The 23,441-nt window shown below is 44.7% G+C and overlaps 1 protein-coding gene across 5 annotated transcripts in view; it reads right to left on the reverse strand.

Annotated features, from left to right (window-relative positions):
- The window catches only part of RALY (RALY heterogeneous nuclear ribonucleoprotein), a 79,940-nt gene that overhangs the window by 36,732 nt on the left and 19,767 nt on the right, over positions 1–23,441 (reverse strand). Inside the window, exons 2-3 of one of the 5 annotated variants that reach the window (XM_081256802.1) lie at positions 19,194–19,267; positions 6,979–7,061 (exon numbers count right to left, since the gene is read on the reverse strand). The exons of 2 other annotated variants lie outside the window; for them this stretch is intronic. The gene's annotated coding sequence lies outside the window, so the exon portion shown is untranslated. The remainder of the gene's footprint in view (positions 1–6,978; positions 7,062–19,193; positions 19,268–23,441) is intronic. 2 more of the 5 variants (XM_081256801.1, XM_081256804.1) reach the window with 2 other exon arrangements.

Genomic DNA, 23,441 nt, shown 5'->3' on the forward strand with positions numbered 1-23,441 from the left:
TCTCTTCCTTCTTTACATTTCAGAGTTGGGCATACAAGGGGCTTATTGCTTGGAATATTCCCCTCATTCAACTTTGAAAATGACAAGTACACTTCTTACTAGGGAGTCCATGTTCCATGTTGAAGATGGAAACCTGGCCTCTCGCTTAGTGATTGGACCTCTGGGCCACACACGTGGATCCTAGAGAAGTTGGTTTGAGGCAGGGCAGAGCAGAAGAAACTCATGGGAAAATGCACTGAAGGCATGGAGATATTCCCGTTATACTAAAGCCACTGCATACCCCTTCCTGGGTACTCTTGAACACTCTACCCTCCTGGAAGGGCAGAGGGCAGAGGCTAGAGGCAGTATGATACTCAGGAAAGAGCTTATTATACACTAAATGCATGGGGTCTATGGAAGGAGGAGGACCTGAGTTCAAAACCCAGCTCTTGCACAGACTAAGTATATGAACTCTGGCAAATTCACTTACTTCACTGAGCCTCAGCTTTTTCCTCTGGAGCTATTAATAACTTAATGAGTTATAAAGATTAACAAAGATAATTTTAACTTAAAACACCTATGACAATACCTGGCACATAGTAGGCACTTGATAAATGTGACTTCCATCAACAGGGAAAGGGCAAATAGCAAAAGATGACTGAACGTGATTCACATGACAGGTAGGGAGGACTAGGGGACGAACCCCAGCGAGTAGATCAGAGCCGTGAGAGGCTCAGAATGGGAATGGGCTGATTTGGAGAGTCTGTTGTGCTATTCTAAGAGCATCTGGATCCTGTACCAGCCAAAGCAAATCAAACAGGAGTGCTTATGAAGAGCTTGTTTCTAAAACAAGTACGGGCTGTGTTATTGACACACGCCACAGGGGAATTGAGAAGACTGTTGGCAGAGATGTTAAGAAAGCTGACAAGCTTTCAGTTCCAATCTTTGCTACTACCTACGTATGGGTACAGCTGACCTTGGCTCCAGAGGAGAAAACCCTGGACTGAGACACAAGAGACCTAGGTGCTGGTCTGAGAGTGACTCTGAGCAGGCGACATCATCTCTCAGGCCTCAGTTTTTTCTTTCTCCTCCAAATAATAACAATTCTTTACATGCCTACTCTATTATCACTATCCTCATTTTCTATGGCTCAGAGAAATTAAGCTAATACAGGCAAGCATCTGAATTCCAGGTCTGCTGTTAAAGCCAGTAGTCTTTCCACTCTATTGCATCATCTCTCAGTGTTAACTGACGGGGTGAAACTAGGTGGACCAAGGCATTTGAGGACTTGAAAATTTTATGATTCTTAGCAGCCTGAAATTGTGGTTTCAAGAGCATTCTAAATATATACTGTAGTGCTAACCTGCTAGTTAAGAAGCCTTCTCCTATAAATGAAATCCTCAACACCAAGGGCAAAAGCTGAGTACAAGCCAACTTGAGAGCCAGAGGAGAGCGGACAATGAAATTTTAGGAAGCCCTGAAGAGGCCCTTGGAGAATACATTGCCTAATTCATTTTACAGATGGGGATATGGAAGGCTGCAAAAAGAGAAACAGCTTGACTGGGAACACCCAGAACGTGGGTGACAGAGCACAAACTGGGTTCTATGCCTCATGGACTCTCTCATACTCGTTATCTACCCAGTCTCCAACATTCCAGGCCATTCTGATTTTCTCATTGATATTTTGTTTCCAAATGCTGAGTGACAGGCAGGTCACTGCCCCTGCAGCCGACTCCCAAACACTTCTTGTTGTAGGTAATGGCTCTTCCTTTCTGTCTCTGCTGCAGCGTTAAGCAGGACTGAATCTGAGTCTTCTCTTTTGGCCCCCTCCTCTTTTTTTCCTTTGAATGACAGACAAAGTGCCTTTGGAGGCACAGAACTGGAAGAGACATACCAGCAATTACAGAACAACTTTCTACTTCATTCCCTCTTTTTGGAGCTGAGGAAACTGAGGGCCAGAGATATTAAATGCTTTCCCAAAGTTGAGTTAGTAGAACAGGCTTAAGAGCCTGGGTCACAATACTCACCTTCTACTACAGTCTGACACTGAACACAGGGTATCAGAATTTATTTCAACCACTAGTGGCTGAACACCAATCCAGGCCAGGCATTTTTTTCATCATCTCCTATTAGCATCACAATAACTGTATAGGCATTATTGTCTCATTTTGCAGAGGAGGAAACTACAGCTCGGAGAGGTTAGTCACAAAGGAAATGAATGTCACAGCAAGGATTCAAATCTTTGGCTTTAAAGCTTCCTCTCTTTCCCCAGCAGCATACAGCCTGAGGTCTTTAAGAATATACACAATGGTGGGAAAGATGGAGTTAATTATCTTCCTAAAGACCAGTTAACCATAATCCTCCTAAAGACCAGTTATCCTGTAGATAACTTTGTCTATTGCCCTATGCACTTAAGTACACTAACTCTTGATATATTACGCTGAGGAGATGGGGAGGGAGACGAAGGTAAGGGAGACCAGTAGAGACTCCTGATCCAAAATGACAGATACCTCAAAAGAAGCAATTTCTGCTTTTGTGTTAACGTGACCTTTTGTAGGATAGTTCTGGGGCTTTTTTCTGCATCTGCCCCATTAGGTCGTAAGTCCCCTCTATTCATGTCCTACTCATCTCATGATTCAGGTATCACACTTGCTGATGGACCTTGGTTTCCTGATTTATGGTTTCCCAGCTTGGGTTTTTGATCTCTTGGCCTTATTCTTAGGCTCAGATCCCTACCTCTCTGCCACAGTCAACGGCCTTAAAACTGCCCTCTAGGAGCTGTCAGTCACTCTTCTGTCAGGCTTGCTGCTCCAGTGGGACACAAACGTGCCTCATGAATACAGGCAAAAATCTTCAACAAAATATTAGTAAACCAAAACCAACACCATACAAAAAGGATTATACACTATAACCAAGTGGGATTTATTCTAGGAATGAGGTTGGTTTAAAATCCAAAAATCAATAACATAGTGCCATGTTAGTAGAATAAAGGATAAAAACCACACAAACAAAATCCAACATCCATCCATAATAAAACCTCTGAGTAAACTAGAAATAGAAGAGAACTTACTTGGCCTGATAAAAGAAGTCTACCAAAAAACCCTACAGCTAACATCATACTTAATGGTGAAAGACTGAATACTTTCTCCTTAAAATTGGGAACAAGAGGGCTTCCCTGGTGGTGCAGTGGTTGAGAGTCCGCCTGGCAATACAGGGGACCCGGGTTCGTGCCCCGGTCCGGGAAGATCCCACATGCCGCAGAGCGGCTGGGCCCGTGAGCCATGGCCACTGAGCCTGCGCGTCCGGAGCCTGTGCTCTGCAACGGGAGAGGCCACAACAGTGAGAGGCCCGCGTACCGCAAAAAAAAAAAAAAAAATTGGGAACAAGGTAAGCGTGTCTGCTTTCACCAATTCTGTTCAACATTGTACCGGAGGTCTTAGCCGGTACAGTCACGCAGAGCGATTTTATGGACGTTAAGATTATGTCATTCCTCTACTCAAAACTCTCCAGTGGCTTCCTATTTCACTCAGAATAAAGCCCTATACAATCTGAGTCCCTGTCTACCCTTGTGACTTCTTCTCCATAATCCACTCTCCCTATTGTTCACTTCATCTCTAGCTACACTGACCTCCTTTTGTTCCTCAAGACACTAAGCATGCTCCTGTTTTAGGGCTTCTGAACTTGCTGAACTCTATGCCTGGAATGTTATTCCCCAAGATATACACATAGCTCATACTACTTCAGCTCGTGCATATTTCTGAACAGATTTTATTTTCTCACAGAGGCCTTCTTTCATCACACAGTCCCTCCCTATTCCCTTACCTTGCTTTATTTTTATTCCTATGTACTCATTTGTTTATCCTCCACTAGAATTTGGATACAAGAGAGAAAACTACATTTCAAACACTTAAAACTGTGCCTGGCATATGGTGGACACTCAATAAATACACACTGAATGAATGGACGTCTTTAAAAAGATATTCATGTACAGGAGAATGAATAAAGGCGGGGTTGGGAGGGTGGGAACCACTGTCCCAAGAGTCTGAGAAGGACCAGGGTTTTAGATCATGGAGAAAGAGCCAGTGTAGAATAGAAAAAACTTGGTTCTCTAAAGCCAGATTCTTCTAAGTTCTAAGCTTAGGTCTTTCAGTCACTGCCTGTGTATCCCTCTCTAAGTCTCTGGAACTTATAAAATGAGAATATCACCATCTACCTCCCAAGCTGTTATGAAAACGAAATTAATTTATGTATTCAATATAGCACGTAATAATATAGTAGATACTACAAATAATTAAACGTTCTCTGATACCTCTGTCCCTCAAGAAGAACCTAGAACTACCTTAAAAATTACCTAGCTCCACCTTATTGAAATGCATAGATGTCTACAGGGCTGTTGCCCCTTAAGTTTGACCTTCATACCCGTTTTAACTTCTCTTTCTTATCATTCTTCTCTTACCTCTCTCTTACTGTTAGCTTTCAGCTCTCACCTCTAGCTGCTGCTAATATAGCAGCTCCTCCTCCCCTTTTTATATGCCGCTCTTAATCTTATGGAGGTTTAGAAACCAGATTGCTAAGCTTGTTACAACAAAACATAAAAATAGGAATAAATTAGTGCTGTGCAAGGTCTTAAGGATGACAATGCTTTGCTACCTTCTTGTTTTTCAGTTGGACTCTGGAAAATTGAGGATGTTAGATAAATAAGATACTATATGGGTATCAGTATATTATACAGTATTTTACATAGAATCATTCATATTTTAAAATAGTCAATAGTGGAACTTCTTCACAGGGCAGTTGTCACGAAAACAATAAAAGCCAAGCTTGATGCCCAGGCCATGTAAAGGCCAGAAGCTATAGAACATTAGATTAACCAAGACAGAAAGAGAGGACAGCAAGAGTCTGGAGATTCAGAATAGGAGGGAAGGTTGGCCAGTGTGGATTCCAGGAGCATCAGGTTGGAGGACAGATCCCTCTGTGCACCCTCAGGCAGGCAGAGGGAAGAACAGAATGCCCCTTGCTACAGAGCAAGAAGAGAGTGACCTATGTCACTGGTCAAGAGCGAGAGAAATGGTGGGAAAACTGGAATGCCCACAGCCTCTGATAAGATATGAGGCTGCAGTACAAGTGCCTTTTTCACTAGCAGTTGGAGGGTGGGGGTTGGGGGAAGGCAGGGAACCTAGGGCCAGAAGAGGAATAGCCCTCCTGTTCTAACATGCTGGGGATGGACTCTTGAAACCAACTATAATATCTGTACTGGCAGTGGCCTTGGAGCCAGGTTGTGTGAGCTCATTTAAACCTGCACTCTGCAGCCCACATGCTGCAAATCATGGCTGCCAATGCTGCCTGGTTTTTTGTTTGTTTTTTTTTTGCGGTACGCGGGCCTCTCACTGTTGTGGCCTCTCCCATTGCGGCAGGCTCAGCAGCCATGGCTCATGGGCCCAGCCGCTCCGCGGCATGTGGGATCTTCCCGGACTGGGGCACAAACCCATGTCCCCTGCATCGGCAGGCGGACTCTCAACCACTGCGCCACCAGGGAAGCCCTGCTGCCTGGTTTTGTCTCTGTGCCCTGGAAAGACTGAACTTGTGGAAAGACTGAACTTCGGGTAGGGCCTGCAGAAGGAGAGGAGGAGAAGGGTCTGGGAGAAAATTTACAGTGTAAATTTCCAAGGCAAAACCTTCCCTTCTACCTTTGGGGAGTGGGGTGGCAAATAGGTCAGGGACTGAGATGCCAAGGATACTTATAACACTTTCTTCTCACCTTCTCTCATTTCAGTCATGCTGTTTTTTACAGTTCACAAAACTTTCCAACTTGCATCTCCCATTTGATTGTCTACAATATCCTGTATGGTTGGTGCACACAAAATAGACATATGCATGCAGTGAGGCACTCCAATTTACAAATAGGGAAATAGAGATTATCCAAGGGCAAATACTGAACGAGAAGATAAAAACCCAGGTTTTCCAACTGCAACTCAGCTCTCCAGGTCCCCATCTGTGCTGGCCCAAGTGCTTATGGAATCCCACGTGTTACAGATGTTTTCTTCTCCTTCCAGTCATATTTAGCCTTGGCCTCCGCCTGCTTGAAGGTTCTTCCTTTCCCCCTCACTAAAAATGCCATTGCTCAGAAAGGACCCCCCCAACTCTTGCCTGCCCTGCTGGGCCCTTCAAATAACTAGACCTCCTTCCTGAATCCCTAAGGAGGTCTGTTTTCTTGAACTTTATAAGAAAAATCATGATTCCAGGGAGATGAGCATTCCAAGGAAAGCCTGCCAAGGCAGAGAGAACAATGGTATTCACAGTTAGACTGACCTGGGTTCTAATATCAGCTTTACGGATTCCCAGGTGTAAACCTGGGCAAGTTACTTCAGTTTCCTGAGTCTCAATTCCCTCATCTATAAGATGGGGTTTTGTCTAGTTTAAATGGGATCCATAACACTATTGGTTCTTAATATGTTGATTTCCCCTCCTGTTTCACCATCTGCAGTCTTCCTTCTAAGATCCCCTGGACTTCCCTCTTCACACAGCCCCACACTAATCACTCCGTCCTCACCTCCACTGATGATCACATTCTGCAGGACTGATAAAACCACAGGATTTTCTGAAGCTGACTCTGGGCTTGGTAGGTCACAATCAAGACTGAAATCAGGAAAAGTCTCTAAGGGCTATGAAGTCACGTTAAGAGAGCTTAAGGGAGAAGGGGTTTAGCTGTCAGGTCCAGAATACCCCCCAGCAGAAAGCAGCTGGCAGAAGCCAGAAGGAATTGAGCATGCTTTGCTTTATTCATGGCAAACGATCCCAGCCTGTCTCATGGCAGCTCCAGGAAAGTAAGTTCAATTCTCCTCCCAGTACAAAAGGCTGCCTATGACAGTCTCTTAGGCATGGAGTAGGAGAGGAATTATCTGCAAGTTACCTGTACTAAGGGTAAAAATAAGCCCCAAACTAGTTACCTTGTATCTTGGCCCAAGTTTGCCCAGAGTTTGCCTAGGCACCCTCACTCACCAGTACCAAGGCTGAGCTCAGCCAGCAATTTCCTCTTTTGCGTTACAGGGTCAGTACCAACTGTCTCAGGGAAGAGGGCTCACCTATAACAGAGAGAAATCAGTCAGGGTCTTGCTCAGAACAGGCATGAATTTAGGTCAATGAAGGCATGCAAAGTTCTGCCCTTACATGTCTTGCATCCTAGCAAAAGATAGGGTAATAATTAAATATATAGTTTCAGGTTGTGCTATAAAGAAAAATAAGCAGAGTCAGGAAAGAAAGAATGACAAGGAGTGAGAATGAGGTCTATTTTAGATCAATCAGTCAAGGAAGACTTCTCCAAAAAGCAATTGCTAGACGGAGACCTGAATAAAATAAGGGGGTAAGACCTGCAAAGATCAGAGGGAAGAGTGTTTCAGAGAGGGGAAATAAGTGCAAAAGCCCTGAGGTAACAATAGGCAAGAGTAAGCTTGTTATGCTAAAGAACAAGAAGTCAACATAGAATATAGGAATGGGAAGAATGAGGTTCCTCCAGGCTTCAGTAACCTGGAACCCAGCTGGGACAAACTTCCAAGCACTCTTGAGATTGATTTCAGGTTTCTCTGCTCACCTCCTCCTCTGCTGCGTAAGGGACAGAGAAACTCCTATATATTACTTGGAATGTGGGGTAGAGAGAAAACAGAGAAACTCCTATGTATTACTTGGAATGTGGGGCAGAAATGACTGGGGTAAGGAGAATAGTTGCATATGCCAGGCACTGTTGTAAACCCTTTATTTGTATTAACTCATTTAATCTTTACAAACTCTTGTAAGGTTGGTGTGTTATTACATTTCCCCATTTTACTAATGGGGAAACAGACAGAGAAGTTAAGTAAATTTGCCCCAAGTCACACAGCTAATAGATGGTAGACCTGGGACTTTAACCCTGGAAGTCCAACCTCCAGGGCTTGCCTTCTTAACCACACACTATACCACTTCTCAAAAACAGAAGAAAAAACCCAGGAAACGCATTCTCTAGTCCTAGCGGACATGGTTCACAGCCCCCATTTATATCCAAGTCTGAGATCCTCTCCATTTACTTGCAGTCCAAGCTTTTTACTGAATACCAGCTGAATGACTCCCGAGTCCTTCAGGCAGGTGATTCCAGAGGATACTGTGATCACAAAGCTATGATGATAACCACAACAACAATAGCCATTTAATAGCCACTAACATTTAATGCACACTTTGAAATAGACTAGGTACTGGGCTAAGCACCTTACATGTACTATTTTATTTCAGAGAAGGAATGACAGTTGCTCTAAGACCTGGGTAGAGGGAACTGTGGGGGACTCCATGCCTGGAACAAAGCAGCAAACACGAGGAACTAAAGGATCCCTGTAGGCCAGGGTCAAAGCACAAAGGCAGATGCACTAATGGGTGGGTGGTAAGAGGAAAGGACTATCAGCACCTCCAATTAACATGTCAACAAACTGAACTCATCTTCCATTTCCCAGCCCCCATGTTTCACCAAATGGTATAACAATTCTCCGAAGTACATTTTTTTAACATCTTTATTGGAGTATAATTGCTTTACAATGTTGTGTTAGTTTCTGCTGTATAACAAGGTGAATCAGCTATATGCATACATATATCCCTATATCCCCTCCCTCTTGCGCCTCCCTCCCACCCTCCCTATCCCACCCCTCTAGGTGGTCACAGAGCACCGAGCTGATCTCCCTGTGCTACGCGGCTGCTTCCCACTAGCTATTTACATTTGGTAGTGCATATATGTCCATGCCACTCTCTCACCAAGTACGTATTTAGACTCCAGAATGTTCACTCATGCTCTCCAGCCCCTTCTTCCCTCATTCCCACAATTGCCAAGTCCTTGTAGGGGTTTTTTTTGTTTTTGTTTTTGTTTTTGTTTTCAGTCTCTAACAGCTCTATATCCAAATCATCTTCTTTATTCCCTACTGTGTCAACTTCCTCTGGGTTCAGGATCTCATTATCTCCTGCCTGCACTGCTGGAATAATTCTTAGAATTTATTGACATTACAAGGACAGGCTGTTACAGCAGCCTCTTCCCTGGTCTCTCTTTCACTAGTCTCCCCCGACCCCTCCTGTTCCAATCTATTGAGCCCACAATGCCAGACTAATGTTCCTAATGCCACTCCCCTGCTCAAAAAAATGTCATGGCTCCCAATCACCTCAGCCTTGCTCTCTAGACTCTCATACCATGGGTCTGGTCATCATCTACCTTACCTCTACTGTGGGCTTTCCAGCTCCCATACTTTTATCCATGCTGTTGCCTCACCTGGAATGCCTCTCTTCATTTGTACATGTTCAAATCCTTCTTAATCTTCAAGGCCTAGCAATTCAGTGAAGTTATCCTGAACCCTTTCTTACCTCTCTGTCATGTTCTTGAAACATCTCTGGCTGTGACTACTATCTGGCTCTGGCCTCACCATCCACTAAGGCTTCAGAACACTTCCCATGTTGTTCTTCCTTGTAAAGATTCCTACTGCTTCCAGACAAGGAAAACCTAGCCAGTTAAGATTTCTGTTCGAATTCCTACTACATACATACATTCGTTTATTTATTTATTCATTCATTCATTCATTCACTTATGGCTGCATTGGGTCTTTGCTGCCGCGTGGAGTTCATTCATTCATGCATTTATTTATGGCTGCGTTGGGTCTCTGCTGCTGTGCGGGGGCTTTCTCTATTTGCAGCGAGCGGGGGCTGCTCTTTGTTGCGGAGCACACGCTCTAGTCGCACGGGCTTCAGTAGCTGTGGCGTGAGGGCTCAGTAGTTGTGGCTCACAGGCTCTAGAGCGCAGGTTCAGTAGTTGTGGCGCACCGGCTTAGTTGCTCCGCAACATGTGGGATCTTCCTGGACGAGGGCTCAAACCCGTGTCCCCTGCGTTGGCAGGCGGATTCTTAACCACTGTGCCACCAGGGTAGGCCCCTACTACTCTTATCTTACTCTGGATCTACCTCCTAACAAGAGACCTGAGTTTTAATCTGAGCCTCAGATTCCTTAACTACAAAATGGGGATACAATTCCCACCCAGCCTACAGTATAGGGATTTTGTAAGAATCGATGTGACAACAGGAGGGGAAAGGGGAAGAGTTGAGATGGGAGACGAGACGCAGCCAAGTCTTTAACAGCTCTTGTTTTCAGCTGCAAAACCCCAAGTCTTCTACCCAATTAAGCGAAAACAATTCCTGGGCCTTCTTAGCCATGGTCACAACTCTGGGTTAGGGGTTATAGAGGATGCAGGGATGAATGAGAACAAATCTTACCCTTAGGCTCCTGGCAAGAACTGCGGAGTAAAGTCCTGGTAGGACTGTGTCAGCTTCCTACAAGGGATGACTAAGAATATGAGGCAGACTATGGAAAACAGTATGGAGGTTCCTTTAAAAACTAAAAGCAGAGTTACCATATGATCCAGCAATCCCACTCCTGGGCATATTATCTGGAGAAAACTCTATTCGAAAAGATACATGCACCCCAATGTTCACAGCAGCACTATTTATAATACCCAAGACATGGTAGTAACCTAAATGTCCACCAACAGATGAATGGATAAAGATGTGGTGTGTACACACACACACACACACACACACACACACACACACACACACACACACGAATGAAATATTACTCAGCCATAAAAAAGAACGAAACAGGGCTTCCCTGGTGGCGCAGTGGTTAGGAGTCCACCTGCTAATGCAGGGGACACAGGTTCAAGCCCTGGTCCAGGAAGATCCCCCATGCCACGGAGCAACTAAGCCCGTGTGCCACAACTACTTAGCCTGCGCTCTAGAGCCCACGAGCCACAACTACTGAGCCCATGTGCCACAACTGCTGGAGCCCGCGTGCCTACAGCCCATGCTCCACAACAAGAGAAGCCACCACAATGAGAAGCCTACGCACTGCAACGAAGAGTAGCCCCCACTCGCCACAACTAGAGAAAGCCTGTGCGCAGCAACAAAGGCCTAATGCAGCCAAAAATAAATAAATAAGAAAATAATTTTTTTAAAAAAAAGAAAGAAATCAGTCTGACTAGAAGTGGACTCAGAAGCTTCATTAGAGCAAGGGCTTAGGCCAGGCCTTGATGCAGGGTGACATGAAGACGTGGGCTACTATGCACCAGGTACTGGGCTAGGTGTTATGCTGGTAACCCTTGTAATACCCTGTGAAGCAAGTGATGGCATGCCCATTTTATAGCCAAGGTAACTGAAGATGGGGGAGGAGGCTAAGTGTGTCATTCAAGGTCAAACAGCTGGTAAGTAGCAGAGCTAAGATTTGAACCTAGGTCTGCTTTACTCCAAAGCCTAATGTGCTTGCTTACTTACTTCATGGTCTGCCTTACTCATTATGTAGCAACATGAACAGGGACCAGATAAACTCTTAAGTTCTTTCTACCTCAAAAATCCAATGATTTGAATGGGGGTGGGGGAGAGAAGAGAGGAGCAAAGAAGAGGTTTACTGCTGCTATGTCTTTCCCGTAAGACTGTGACCTTACGGCAGGTTTAGGGTCTTATTAACTAAAATGCCCAAGTATCTGACACAGCCTGGCACGTAGGAGACATTAAGTATTTAGGGAACCTGTGAGTGAATAAAACACCAGCCCTATCAACCTTTGTTCTAAGGTCTAGAAGTAAGGTCCAAAATCTCAAGCTCCATGTTCTGACTCTCAGCCTCAATATCTATATCTACTATCTACTAGTCTCTCAGCTGAAGGTACCCTTTTCCCATTCTTGTTTTCAGGAGTTAGGGAAGAGGTGAGAAGAGAAAAGGATATGAAAGGAAGTTAGGTGGTTAACAGAGAAAAGAGAGGTAGAAGAAAGGGGTGAAAGGAGAGAAGGTAAGGAAGGAAACAAAAAGGAAGGGGGTGCCAGGTCAGGATTAAAATGCCTGACACCTAGACTTTGAGAAAGGTTTCTTTTTCCTTCTGATTCCAGAAACAAAATTGTTTTTTTTTTTTTTTAAGAGCAGTAGTAGGAATTCCTCTTTATATATTTTAAATGGAGGGAAATTGCTTGTCCAAATCCCAGACCAAATCTGTCAGCAGGAGGTAAAGTGAAATTCCTCAGGACTCCCACCCTCAGTTCTCACCACCTTCCTGCCCCAGCCTAATCCTTGCTCACCTGGTTTAGGCTGAGGCCTGCAGAGATCAGAAGACATGAAAGTTCTTCCTCTATTCCTCTGCTCCTTCTACAAAGGTTGCTCCAGGCTAATAAGCCCTGGGAGTCTAACCTTCTTTACAGATAAGGGGATACTGATACCCTCTGGACCCATCCCCAAAGCTCCCTGTCAGGAAAGTTTTGTTGACTCCTAAGGGAAAAGTGTTTCTCCCCTTCTGCTTAATTTCTCAAATGTGTGTGAATGTACTCGGGTAAAAATGGGATGGAGGAGGCAAGGTCCCTTCAGTACTCTCTAGATCCTGGGTCCTAATACAGCTCAACCCTCTTTAGGTCTGATCTACATATTATATACAGGTATCTCTCTTTCTTACCAAATCAACAGAGAGAACCCTGGGCTGAGAGAAAACCTAAAGGCTAGTTCCAGTTCTACCTATAATGCATTGTGTGACCTTGTCAAATCATTTCACCTTCCTGGACCTTTTTTCCATATCTGTAAAATGAGGGTGATAGTATCTACTATTCTGGAGGATTTTTTGATGCATCAAACAAGATTGTCAAGAAACAGTTTAACTGTTTAAATCTATTTAGTTTGATATAAAGGTAAAGAAGGAATGAGGGGATGGTCTCTTTAAAAAATGAAATAAAATAAAAAGAGGGCTGTACCACCTTTCACTTGAAGAGATCGGCTCTGAGTGAAGAGACTTAGGAAGAGCTGTGGCAGAGACTGTCACTGTCTGTACCTCCACCAAAAGACAGTAAAGCGCCGAGACTGAAAAAGCTCAAGAGCTACATGTATGCAAATACCAACAGTTCCAAGTACAAAGAAGGTAAGAACCAGTAGAAGTCACATATTACTCAGGGGAAGTAACAAAAAGTAGTAACGACCAATTTAGTGGTGAAGAGCTCAGGCTCTAGAATCACACACCTGGGTTTGAATCCCAGCTCTGTCTCTTACTAGCTTTGTGACCTTAGGCAAGGTATTTACCTTCTGTGCCTCAGTTTCCTACATTTGTTTTAAAAGGTTCCTGCTTCATAAATGTGTTATTGGGAGAAATAAATTAAATAGCATGGGAAAGCCCTTACCTCAGGGCCTGGCGTAAGTGACTTAATGATAGATATTATTTTTCCATTTAAATACCACAAAGGATGAATCAAGCAATAAAAAAGGCCTAGGAGAAAAGAAAGAAATGTACATTTGCTATTATCTTCTTATGTACCATGAGACCCAAAGCCTTAATTATTCTCATTTATTCCTAATAACCTCTTGAAATCCATAGAATTATCCCCATCTTACAGGAGGAAACTGAGCCTCAGAGTAGTAATTTGTCTAAAACCACACAGGTGGGAAAAAGAACTTACTTCAAGAGGTCTGACTGCAAAACTGTGTTCTTTCTACTACATATATACCTTGCACTTTCTCATGCTCAAAAATAAGGAGCCCCCACATACTAAAATAGGCTCCAATAATAAAGTGTTAGGGAATGGACCAACTTCTTCCATTTTTTACTCGATGAAGCAACTATTGGTTTTGTATGCCTGGGGAAAAGATGGGCAGGGGTGAAATGCAAGTGCACCATCAAGTTCCAGAGTTGCAGACTGGACTTATCAGGCCTTCCCAAGGAACTCTCACATTTGTCGCAGTAAAAGAGGAGACAGGGCCTTTTGCCAAACTGAATACCACACCCTAACGGACAAGATGTTCTAATGTTGTTAACAAACAGGCAAAAAGTCGTGAGAGGTGCCAGGGCAGAACTCAAATACCTGATCAAAACACCTTATACCGGGAGGGAATACAATGCTATGTATGAACACTTTTGCAAGAGTCAGCATGTACTGTGTCCTGAGTGCGCATATGGTCCCTATTTCTGGGAAGCACTTTACTATGGCCCAGATGACTGGAAGTTTACTCTTAAGACAAGCATTCCTTCCCTTGGGCTAAACTAGTATTTTGGAGCATTCCATTAAAAAATAATAATTAAAAAAAAAAAAAGGGAACAGGTCCTTACAGGAGTATATGGAAACCAGGAATCTACAGCTGGCGAGTAGGGGAAAGAAGCCAGGAAGTAAATTAAGAAAAATTTGAGAGAAGAACTGGGGCCTGGATATCAAAGGCTTTGGGTAGGGTGGGGAACCAAGCAAAAGACCTAAGACAAGAGAAAGGGAGTGCTTCAGGGGGCTAAGAAGATATTTTGACAGAAGAAATTATTTCCTACATTTGTAAAACAAATTTTTTAAAAAAATAGTACATCCCTGGGACTTCCCTGGTGGCGCAGCGGTTAAGAATTCACCTGCCAATACAGGGGACACGGGTTCGAGACCTAGTTCGGGAAGATCCCACATGCCGCGAAGCAACTAAGCCCGTGCGCCACAACTACTGAGCCTGTGCTCTGGAGCCCACGAGCCACAACTACTGAGCCCATGTGCCACAACTACTGAAGCCCGCGCACCTAGAGCCCGTGCTCCGCAACAAGAGAAGACACTGCAGTGAGAAGCCTGCCCACCGCAACAAAGTGTAGCCCCCACTTGTTGCAACCAGAGAAAGCCCATGTGCAGCAACAAAGACCCAACGAAGCCAAAAATAAATAAATTAAAATAAATAAATTTAAAAAAAATAGTACGTCCCTATAAAACCTCTGGTGTTTATAGAGTAGAGCAATCTCCAGGGCATACAGGAAGACTGACTGAAAGAGGTGTTTATTATTTTTTTGGCTGTGTCGCATCTTACTTGCAGCACGCGGGATCTTTCATTGCGATGCGCGGGCTCCAGAGCACACAGGCTCTGTAGTTGAGGTGCACGAGCTCAATAGTTGCGGCACGCAGGCTTAGTTGCCCCACGGCATGTGGGATCTTAGTTCCCTGTCCAGGGATTGTACCCGTGTCCCCTGCATTGTAAGGCAGATTCTTTACCACTGGACCACCAGGGAAGTCCCTGAAAAAGGTGTTTCTGAAGTGATATCTTCCTTTAGAGAGGGGAAGGAAAATAGAAGCTAGGTTCTCTAGGCCTCCGGGGTGACAACCAAGGCAGAAGTGAGCAGCCACAGGACATAATCTTAGCCTAACAGCTCCAGGTTCAATCAGGCAGGGCTCACCTGCAGGTAGTCTCAGACCCATTTCTGCTACAGTCAGCACTTGAAGGTGCACAACTGCCCATAGACAGTAGGGAGTACAAGACGGGCCACAGAGCAAACAGTCCTTGTCCCAGGAGCCACGCTTGCCAATCTGTTTTAGTTCTGTCCAGCTTGCCCCCCTAACCTCTTGGCCTCAAAACTCTAACTGCTTCAATCTTCGTGAGGCCTGCTTTTCCCAGCCTGGATCAAACACCATGGTCCTGCAGTTCTAGACTCCTTCCAGTCACAAGAATACCTGACCTTGACTCTCATGAGTGGCTCTATTGCGTGTTGCCTATGCCCTGGCATAATAAACCAACTGGCTGTGTTGCCATGGGGGTTAAAAAAATGACCTCACAACATAATAAAAATGCAGCCAAGTCACAAAATGGCTCAGTAAAACCCTCTTCTGCTCCCCAACAAAGACAGGTGTCAGGATGCCCAGCATATCACAAAAAGAGGCCCTGGAGGGCAGCTGGCTTCTTAATGACAGGTGACATTAGGGCTCCTGAGCCCAATCCATGTCCATGTATGAGAACACTATACATGCCATAAATAGATGAAACTCAATCCAGGCAGTCTCTAGGCTGCCTGGAAGAATGTCCAGAGAATACAACAGACCTGCAAGACAACCATTCTTGCCTCTGCCTTTTCTGGGCAGCTAACAGCCTTTCTCCTTCCTCAGCTGAAGCTGTCTCCAGTTTCCCCCTTCTCCTTCCCTGAAAGACCAACCCCGCAGGAATCATCAAGGGAGGCACAAGTAATTACTGCTTTCTTTTCTCCATGCCAATGAGACAGTTGGATGGTTCCCCTTCCCCCTCTTGAGCTGGAAGCAAGAAGCTAAGGCTTTATAATCTGTAACCAACACACCAAAGCTGGGGCCAGACAGTGCTCCGTAACTGAACCGTACAGAAGATGGCTTTTTGTCCCTGATGAGACCAGAGCTGGAAGAGGCCCCACCACTTTACAGAAGGAGTGGTAAGAGCAGAGTGAGAGGATCTGTCCAAAGTCACAGAAGGAAGGCAGTGGCAGGGCCAGAATCAGTCTCTTTACTCCCAATCAGGGCACTTCCCACATCATCCAGACTTCCTCCAGTACAGAATAAATTTGGAGGTGTCCTCAGTGTACCTGGAAACTGGAACTACAAATTTCAAGTTTACATATCAGTTTTTTGAATAGGTATTTAAAAAGCAATGACAATGCTCTGCAGAAGTGGACTCAGTCCCAGAACGGGGGTTCTGGGGCAGAAAGCCAGGATCTGAGAGAAAATGCCAATTTTACCCCAAAATTTAAATCACAAGTAGATGGTCAGGCAAAAAACCAATCTGTTAACTTTAGTTGGGATTCAGCTCAGTTACGTGAAGACTGTAGATCCCAAGGGTGGGGTCAGAACTAGCCTTAAGAATGAATTTCAGGTCTGGCGGATAAAAGACCACTTTAGTATAGAACACTAGGACCTCATATTTCACAGATGAGGAAATCGAATCCAGCACTATTTTTTTTTTCATACATGTGTTGTTTAGAAGGCACCCAGTCTCGGGTGTTTTTGTTCTAGCAGCCCAAACAGACTAAGACACATGGCTTTATCCTAAATGTCAGAGGACTGTCTGCTCTCTAAGGAGACTGACCAGTGATTACCTTACTTAATTTTCTGGCCAACTGTCCATGTCATTGCTTCTTATCTCAGGGTAATCACAGAGTTTTGTCCAGAAAACTAATTTTGGGGGGAACTTCTCTCTTTCGCTTGGTGGGGAGTATTTGTCCTCATTTTTATTGGGGTTACCCCATTTATCTGTTTTTATCTCATCTTTCAGGAATTCCTTATTGTTTCGTCTATTGGGAGTATTTCTCCTAGTCTTCCAACTATGTCACAGATCTCTAGCAGACGATCACTCATGCCAAAAACCGAATCTGGAAACTGGATTAAGACAATTTCCATAGTTTAAATAACAACGCCAAAAGGGAGACATGTCTTTAAAAAGAATTTAACCACCAACAGATATTTGCAAAATCGCAGTTCAGTACTTTATACAATGGTTATCCTTCAAAACATACAAACTGGGATCTGCCATAACTTGTGCTGTGATACCCCCAAGTGACATCTCCCCTTGTTGCAGGAAAGACAGTGAGGCATGAGAGGATGCTCATGTCCCAGGTCTTAGGCGAGTCCCTGGGATGGCCACCGAGTGTGGCTTCTTGAACAGGAAAGAATTCAAGAGCGAGCCAAACTAAGATGAAAGATGGTGTACTCAGGGAGAAACAGACTCCACAGACAAGAGTGTGGGCCATCTCAGAAGGTGAGAAAGGCCTCGAATCTAGCACTATTGAGGGCATCACAGCGAAAGACCCAGGGTGAAGCAGCAGACAGAAGGATGCTATGGCTCAGAGCTAGCCATGACCTGCCTGCCTAGCCATGGTCAGAGAAAAAGGAAGGCAGAGCCTCTGGGAAAAGGAGCCAGCATATGCAAAGGCTGTGCTGAGAAGAAAATGGTTCAAGTTTTTAAACTGGACTAATTTGTAGAATCTAACACAATTCTTTAATCTCTTTTATTTTTTTAACCTGAAGACAGACTGTCAGCCTCTAAAATCTCTTCCCTTCCCTCTCACTTCTATCCTAGCTCTATCACTTCAGGTTGGAGTCAGCAACTCAAATCCAGTCCTCAAACAATTCTGACTCCAGGCAGGAAATATTTAAAACAGTCTTCGCCCTAACTCCCATCTCCTATCCATACGGCCTGGATGTCAACCCTTCCTCTCTGTTCGCCTGTACCACAGAATTGATTGTGGGGTTCCTTGTGGTATTCCAGGATATTGCCAGTGCTGACCACCAGGCTTCAACTTCTGGAGGGCACAAAATCATGTACTGTATTCTACAAATGGCCCCAGGTCCATGTGAGAACGCCTGCCTCAGGTCACCTGCCTAACACCTCAGGCCCTCCCAGGACTAAAGCCCAGCTCTGAATCCAAGACTAGGCCTTCCCACCAGCAGCCATTCCTCAGAGACTGCCTGCCAGCCTAGACTTATTCTTGAGTTTGCCACTCTCCCCATCCTTCTGCAGGGAAGGCAGCATGGTATAGTAGAAATAGCATGCATACAGATCTGGGTTTGGGCCCTGGATCCGGCCACCTAAACTGGGTATCCTTAAGCATTATTATTTACCTGCTCCCCTATATCCTCTTAAGAGCTTTGATTACCGTCTGTTTTTTCCACCACTCTCCCCTATGGGAAGAGGGAATATTTAGGTATTTCCCTGTATCCTCAATGAGTCAGTCTCTGTCTACTGAATGATCCTCTAAAACTAAGTTCCCACATCTGTAAAACGATATCTGTGATGATATCACCTGTCTCAGAGTTATGAGATAAAGGAACAAAAAAAATGTAAATTGCCTGGATCAGTGCCTGGCCCTAATTCTTATACTCTATCAAGGATATCAGGGCCAAATGTTTATCTGTACTGAACTAGACTGTCCATCCTAGAGACACAATGCCTGCTGAATCCTAGGGTCATCTGGACCTGACCTCCAGTGTCTGTTCCACTCCGGTAATTAGACTGAGTGCCAGTTCCTAGAACCTTGCCAGTAAAAACAGCTAGAGATATGACTATTCTCCTCACAGTCAAAGGCAGTGAATTTGAAGCAAATGATGTATGTATATACACAAATACTCTAGATTGAAAGGAGGGGGGAACACAGGATAAAAGAAAAAAAGGGAAAAGGCTGTGCTCTGAAGTTGAGGTCTTAAAGAAGAAAGCCCAGATCCTAAGAGGTAGCTAAAGTCATTTGAAGGGCCAGGAACAGGAAACAAACTGGCTGAGGTCACATAGTAAACTGAAGGGAGAAATGAGTTTGGAACCCACCACTGCGGTCTCCCATCTAGTGATTTTTCCTATCCTCCAGGGTAGATGCACAGCATTCTAGGAAAAAGGGAGTGAGTCATAAGGGATTCAGTGTAGTGGCAGGGAGAGACGCATAAGGGATATCAAGTGGTACTTACATAGTTTCCTGCTTTGAAAGGTGACTGAGAAAGAAATCAATCCAGCCTTTAGTTTTGCAGGGGGCGAATAGGCTCTGGAAGTTAAAGGGCAGAAATAAACTCAATCTGGCCAGAACAAGTGCCAGCAGTTAGGGAAGGGGAAGGGCACAGGATGTCCTCAAACCATCATGAGCCCTTCTCCCACAACACCAGCGGCTCGGGGAGACCAAAACCCTCTGCCCACCCATCCCCAACTTCACAACTCAGACTGTAAACTATGTTCCAGGTTTTCTAGGATATCTGTCCTTCCCAACAGTGGGCCCTCAGATTTATAAAATTGGGGGGGGGTGAAGTATAGAGAAGTAGCAGAATAAGAGTTCTGTGCCATGAGGAAAAATCTGATTGATTCTTTTCTTTGTTCTATTCACAATATTCACCTGAACTTCTGGGAAGGTAAGTGATTTGCCCAAGGTCACACAGCTAGCTAATAAGGACAAATCAGGACGTGCCTGCATCCTGTGTCCTTTGTGATATGGTGACTTTCAGCGAATTTGACCTTTACAAAGTTCTGAGAGGTAGGTAGGGCAGGTGTTCTCTGTTAAATCATGCTGTCCCTTCTTCTGCAAAGTCTCATTTGACACCTCCCATTCATTTCCGGCTTAGTCCTGACATTTATCTCCTCTTCCAGAACTTTCATAATTACCTTCTAACTCAGAGGTCAGCAAACTTTTTCTGTATAGGGCCAGCAGTCTCTGTAGTATTCAACTTTGCCAAGGTAATATGAAAGCAGTCATAGAGGAACAAATGAGTGTGGCTGTATTCCAGTACAACTTTACAAAAAGAGGCAGCGGACTGATTCAGCCCACAGGCCAGTTTGCCTGACATCTGTTCTAACTAATCTCCTGTCTCCAATCACCCTGTCCCTCAATCCACCACACACACTCATACCACAATCCTACACCCTCAATGGATCCCCTTTGCCTACAGGATAGTTTAAACTCTACGTCATCCTCTATCATATCCTTCCCTGCACACTGTACTCCATCACAGCAGGCTGTCACCTGGCAACTTCTTACCTTCCACCATGCTCTTCCCTAACACCTGCAATGCCCTTCTCCATTCCTCTGCCAATATTACCTATTTCAGGGACAAGCTCAAATGCCAACACCTGTGAGAAGTCTTTTCTGGCTCTGCCTTACATAATTAGTCACTATATGGCTGTCCCTCACCCACTACTGTCTCCCTACTCCCCCACAATTCTAAGCTTCTCAGGGGCATGGAGTGTGTCTTATTCAACTCTGTATCCCTTGCAGTATCTAACGTAACACCCAGTGTCCACTGACTGAACAGGCTTCTGGGCTAAGAGAAAGTCATTAGAACATGGGAATCTTTGGCTCTAACAGAACCATGAGATGACTCACAGCACCAACAGAGCCTTCACGTTGCTTCAGGGGCTGCCTCCCTCCCTCCCCATCATGTTCCCTGTCTGGCCAGGTAACTAGTTAAGGTAGGGGCCAAGACCAGGCATTTCATTAGGTGGCTTCTAGCCTATGCTATGCGTGTGAAGAGAAGAGGGATCCTCTTTTCAGAGCTCCTTGTCCCTGACCTCAAACTGTATCCTTAATACCAGCCATAAACTGATCCCAGATACAGATTTAGCCCTAGATCATCAGACAGCCTTCTAACAAGTGCAGATCCCCCAAAGACAGGAGATTTCACCCAGGGAAAGGCTCAGGGCATTCAATCCAACCTCAACTGAAGTGAGAACTCAAAGGTATGTGGTAAAAATCATCATCAGAAGCATCTCCTCTGGATACAAAGGGACCTCTACTGAGATTAAGGGGTCCTGAACACGCCTGTAGCCTACAAGTAAGACTATCCTAGCCTGAGCAAGCTGTGAGGTCAAAGACTAAATTGCTAATGGGGAAAAACAAAACAAACATACAAAAGAATTTTTCTCCTAAGCCCAGAACAGAACAACATTCCATCTGGGTAAGTAAGCTTGTCACAGGCATGGGGTACTTAGCATATCTGCCATTCCAGGATTACAGCTGTCAAGTTTTAATTAGGGTAATTAGAGTTAAAAATGTAATTTCATTTCAGGGATACTTTGAACAGATTCCATTAATTTCTTTTTTAAAGGAAAGGAGGGGAAGGCAAGCAGAGGATTTTGCCATCAGAGAAGCAAAGCCCTGTGCCTGAGCCAACGAACTTTCAAACCACTGCCAAGAACCCCCAGCATCTCTGCAGGCTTGGCCCAGAGTGCAGAAGGCTGCTGCTCTTCAGCTTTCCTCCCTAGTTTCCTCCCTGAAACTAAGTTTCAGTAGGCATCTGCTAAAAAATCTACCTTCTTCTCCCTACCTGCTCCTGTGTTACTACCATTCAGTGACTACTATTACAGCCCTAAGTCTAGTAAGGGGCAAGGGCTGTCAATCTGATTGGCTACATGTTAGGGACTACTCTAATGTTCACCCCTTTATCAACTGTTCCTGGACACATCTTTATGCTTTCCTTTGTGCTAGTTCCCTGGTCTGGAGTGCCCTCCTTGCCTTGCCTGCCTCTACTCTTACTCTTCCTTCAAAGCCAGATCAAAGTTATCTCCCCCAGAAAAACCCACTTCCATGCCTCTGTGATCCCAGAGAATCCTGCATATGCCTCTATTAAGGCACATACAGAATATACTATGGTCTGTTTCCCTGTTTGACGCTGATGTTAGATTGTGAGGTCTTTCAGGGCAGGGACTGGGTCTTTATCAAGGAATCCTTAGCTAGCACTAGCACAAGCCCTGACACATAGGAGATACTCAACAAATATTTGTTGAATGACCAACTGTAGGGGGAATTTGGTCTGAGCACACTGGTAGCTGAGCATATTAAGTCCTCGGGTTCTACAACGCATAGAAATATCTGGTCGTGAGTCCCTCCCCCCTCCTTGCACAGGGCCAGTTCAAAAACCTGACTCAGCCCTCCCACTGATCCCAAATGATGATTGATCTCTCCCACCAGAGCCTGCTCATTCCTTAGGGACCTTGGAAAGGAGATGAGAAAGCCAAAGCAAGCAGAGCATCTCCCCCCATCCTCCTCAACCACTGGTTTTAAGGGATTTCCTCCAGTCTTTGAAGGGTTCCAGGGAGAGGGCCTCAGCTCCAGTTCAGTCTATAGAAGGGTAAGGGATGGCCCTGGGTTTTTTTTTTTTTTTTTTTTTTTTAAAGGGACTTCCCTGGCCGTCCAGTGGTTAAGACTCCAAGCTTCCAATGCAGGGGGCACAGGTTCGATCCTTAGTCAGGGAACCAAGATTTCACATGCCATGTGGCATGGCCAAAAAAAAAAAAGGAAAAAATGAGAAAATTCTGAACAGAAAAAGATTCCCAAAAAAAAAAAAAAAGTTCACTGGCTTGGAATGAAAGTGTTGCAAATGCTCAGAAATGTTGTAGTGCAGTACAACACAGAACATGCTATGTGACGTAGGGCAGCCAAGTCACTTCACTTCTCTGAGCTCCAGTTTCCTTTTCAACCTATCCCGGTAAGTTGTTAGGGGAAATGGACACACAAAGAGGCTTAACCCAATATTAACACTAAATGATGTTGCCATCTGAGGAGGGGGCCTGTATTATGTTCCTAGCACTATATTATATATGAGTTTATAAAGGTGAGGAAAACATATCGATTTCATAGTAATCAGATTCTCCCCAGCTAGGAGTACTCCTCCAGCTTCCTCCCAGGCTCCCCAGGCCTGGCTGCAGGCCCATATCGATCCATTTCTAATTAGGAACTGTGTCAGTGCTTCTGACAGAAGGTCAGGGCCCAGGCTGCCTCTGCTGGCCTCTGGCCAAAGCCTGAAATGCCTTGCCCAGGGTAGACAGAGAATGGACACTTTTATCGTAGAAAAGTATCCCAGATTGAACTCATCATAAAGCAGCATAAAATTTTAGAGCTGAAAAGGTCCTTTATGAGCATGAGCTTTGTTATATTACAGTTGAGAAAGCTAAGGTCCAAAAAAAGATAACTTGTCCAAGGTGGTACAGAAAGATAACACAGATCTTCTCACTTCTAGTTCTTTCCTCTACATCAGTGTTTCCTAACCTGGCTACACAACAGAAGGACTCCGGGAACTTGTTAAAAATACAGTTTTCCAGGCCCCACCCTAGAAAGTCTGATTTGGAACATCTACAGTGGCTCTGGCTCTTTTGCCAGTATATGATCACCTTCCAATAGGAGTGAACCCTGAAATCACAGGATCCAGTTTGGAACTAGGTTCAAATACACCTTG

This window comes from Mesoplodon bidens, assembly GCF_964165515.1.
Source record: "Mesoplodon bidens genome assembly, chromosome: 15".
NCBI classification, from domain to species: domain Eukaryota; kingdom Metazoa; phylum Chordata; class Mammalia; order Artiodactyla; family Ziphiidae; genus Mesoplodon; species Mesoplodon bidens.